The following is a 2400-nucleotide window of genomic DNA, read 5'->3' as shown; positions in this document are numbered from 1 at the left end:
TGAAATAAGAAAAAGATCCAAATCTAAAATGCAAAGGTCGTCTTATTCAAAACCTCAATCATCACATCCCCTCTCTCCCACTTCACACCTCGGAACGCACTGTTCTTATAGAGAGAAAGGCGCTTTCCCATCTTCTTAACCTGAAATGAAGGGGTACCCCCGGGAAGAGATCCAGTGGAGACAGCTGGGCCTGTAGCTCAGAGGATTAGAGCACGTGGCTACGAACCACGGTGTCGGGGGTTCGAATCCCTCCTCGCCCACAGCCTTCCAAAGGGGGAAGGGCCTTTACTTTCCCCCTGAGGGTAGGAAAATCATGATCGGGATAGCGGACGTAAAGCTATTGAACTTAGGTATGCTCTTTCCTTTTGTCGAAGTGGAATCGTAGAACAGAATGTGATACGATGAGATAGAATGCAATAGAAATAGAAACAAGGATAGCGAACGGGTTACCTACTCCTAAGGGTCAAAGCAAGCCCTTTAATTCAATTCTTTATTCTTACATTAAAATTCTTACATTAAAGAATGAATAAAATCTCCCCAAGTAGGATTCGAACCTACGACCAGTCAGTTAACAGCCGACCGCTCTACCACTGAGCTACTGAGGAACAAGGGGGGATTCGACCTCCTAGAGTTCAACTCCCGCTCTCAACCCATGAACAATATGAGTCCGAAGCTTCTTTCGTAACTCCCATAATTTCTTCGTAGTGGCTCCGTTCCATGCCTCATTTCATAGGGAAGCCCAAAGTGGCTCTATTTCATTCTATTTCACTTCCTAGCACTTCCTATCATTTAATATCCATCCCTTTGGTCTTATTGACATAAGAGATGTCATTTATAGTCTATCTCTTTCTATATATGGAAAGTCAAGAAATTCTCATCGAAACATCGAGAAATTGTGCATATAGAAAACTCTAAAGAAAGAAAAAAAGGAGACCCATGCCATGATTTTCAAATCTTTTCTATTTAGTAGTCTAAGTTTCTCGATGAGGATAATTAATTCGGTCGTTGTGGTCGGACTCTATTATGGATTTCTGACTACATTCTCCATAGGTCCCTCTTAGATCTTCTTTCTCCAATCTTGGATTAGGGAAGAAGGAGATATTCGCGACTACTGGCGATTTCATTATGGGGCAGCTCATGATCTTCATATCGATCTATTATCCACCTCTGTATCTATTCTTTCTTAGCTAAACAGGTGGAAGATCTATCCAATTTGGTTATATTATATCATGGACTCGAAAAACGGATCTGAATTTGACTGAAATGCACGATCTTCACAGGTATCACTTTTCACGATACCTAAAAGGTGGAATAGCGATTTTCGAACCATTTCCTATAAGAGAATGGTTTCCATTACTTTGAGAAATGGATTCTTATATCAAACTATAGCTATTGCATTAAAGAAGAAAAGAAACTAATAGAAGTCGAAGACGCGGAATGATAGTGAATAGAGAGAAAGATTCTTCTGATTTTCTTGTTTCTATCTACTAGACGCCGTAGAGAATTGAGAATTTTCATGTCTTTCAATTCTCGTACTCGTAATTGGAAAGTTATGGAAGGAGACCCATCATTTTGCAATGAAAACAACATATAAAACTCTGGACAATTTCGAAATCAGGCCAAGCGTCTTAATACATATGCAAAAAAATTCATTATTGGCCCACCATTGATTAGAAGATTTAGCTTGTATGAATCGCTATTGGTTTGATACGAATAATGACAATCGTTTCAGTATGTTAAGGATACAGATGTATCCACAATTCATTTAGAGTTACTTAATAGTCTATTTCTTATACCATATCTCTATCCCGTGAAATTCTCGAGCCAAAAGATGGATGCATATGCTGTGTTTCATTTTGCTAAATGATATCAATTAAATGGTGTATCAATTCCATAAATTGCATATAGCAATAAATAAATCAGCAAAATTCTTTCTAATATTTTAGATAGAAGAAACATTTCTTCTATCTAAAATATTAGAAAGAATGTACCCTTCTATCCAAATCCAATTTGCATCGATAAAATAAATCCAAATTCCAGTAGTAGATGAATAATTGCAAATTTGTGTGTGTACGAGATTAGAATAACTTCAAAATAACTGACATAATTTTGTATTTTTCCTGATCAGAAAAATACATGAAAAAGAAAGGAGGTAGAAAAATTTTTGGATTTATGGTTAAAGAAGAAAAAGAAGAAAACAGGGGTTCTGTTGAATTTCAAGTATTCAGTTTCACCAATAAGATACGGAGACTTGCTTCACATTTGGAATTACACAAAAAAGATTTTTCATCGGAAAGAGGTCTACGAAGACTTTTGGGAAAACGTCGACGTTTGCTGGCTTATTTGGCAAAGAAAAATAGAGTACGTTATAAGAAATTAATCGGTCAGTTGAATATTCGG

General features: G+C 37.0%; 1 non-coding gene across 1 annotated transcript; it reads left to right on the top strand.

The window, feature by feature from the left end:
• The first annotated feature begins 186 nt into the window (after window positions 1-186).
• On the top strand, window positions 187-260 carry TRNAR-ACG (transfer RNA arginine (anticodon ACG)). The gene has a single exon. It is a non-coding gene; the product is annotated as a tRNA-Arg (tRNA).
• The last annotated feature ends 2140 nt before the right edge of the window (window positions 261-2400 follow it).

The sequence above is a fragment of the Triticum urartu genome, unplaced genomic scaffold (genome assembly GCF_056163025.1).
Source record: "Triticum urartu cultivar PI428250 unplaced genomic scaffold, HENAU_Tu73 scaffold2, whole genome shotgun sequence".
In the NCBI taxonomy this organism is placed as follows: domain Eukaryota; kingdom Viridiplantae; phylum Streptophyta; class Magnoliopsida; order Poales; family Poaceae; genus Triticum; species Triticum urartu.
The sequence above is the reverse complement of the archived record's forward strand: the minus strand, read 5'-3'. Positions and strand labels throughout refer to the sequence as shown.